Here is a 1,105-nt window from a genome sequence, read left to right as displayed (position 1 = left end):
GGCCGACGTGGCGCCCCGGCGGCGGCTCCCCTCGCACCGGCGTCCCGCGGCAGGTGGGCGCCCTAGGGGCTGCCCCGAGGCTTCCTCGAAGCACACGGGAAACCCAGAGGGCCTCCAGCCAAAATTAAAAGTTTCGCCCGGGATTCCCTTCCCAGCTGTGCTAGGAGTGAAAAGAAAGGGGGGCTGCAAGGGCATGTGTGCCCCCTTTCAGCTCACTTTGGGGGCCGCTGGCACTGACAGACCTGGAGGGACTGGGTGGTCCCGACTGACAAAGGCAAAGAACAAGCAGGTTAAAAAACACACACACAAACAAAACAGTCCAGAGAAGCAAAGCCACGAGTCCCATCACAAAGTAGAGGACAAAATCAAGGGCAAACTCTTAGCTTGTGACACTTGTCAGGGCTCTGCTTAGGCCAGCTGAGCTCAGTGGCTTCGTACCAGCCAAACTCTGATTTGCCTCCTAATTTTGCAGCCCAGCATCCATCGGACTACCCTGCCCTCTCTGCCGGTGTGCTGCCTGCTGTATTTGGCACCTATCTCACAGTAATTTTGAGGAGAACAGGGCGTGAGGTGCCACGTCTGCCACACTCAGGTTTCCCGAGGCCCAGGGCACCCCAGGACGGGAATCACCCTATCTCCCAGCACTCCCACCACCTGCATAGTGCATACAAACAGCCATAAAATGCAAAGCAAGTTGTGATCCCACAGAGCAAGTTTATTACTTATCATTTTACAGCACCCGGTAGTGTGATAAGGGCTTTGCAGAATACACATTAAAAACAGATCCTGAAGAGTTTACAGTGTTAGGCTCTCATCCTGCAAAGGCTTACACACATACTTAACTCTAAGCCCCTGAACTGGTCCTGCTGAGTTTAATGAGACCACTGGGTACCTGAAGTTATGCTCATGCCTTCAGCCCTGCTCTTGCAAGCAGTTCCCCATCAGCAGCCTTTACCCCGGCAAAAAAACACATTCACCTCAACACAACTGGTACAGGAGCCACGCGCTCAGCATGCAGGGCAGATTTTCCTGCTTTACCTGACACAGAAATAACACTAAATAACACATCCAGAGCATAAGATAACCCTTTCCTGAGTAATACTTT

The sequence above is a fragment of the Apteryx rowi genome, unplaced genomic scaffold, assembly GCF_003343035.1.
Source record: "Apteryx rowi isolate R43461 unplaced genomic scaffold, aptRow1 scaffold_263, whole genome shotgun sequence".
Taxonomy (NCBI): domain Eukaryota; kingdom Metazoa; phylum Chordata; class Aves; order Apterygiformes; family Apterygidae; genus Apteryx; species Apteryx rowi.
The sequence above is the reverse complement of the archived record's forward strand: the minus strand, read 5'-3'. Positions refer to the sequence as shown.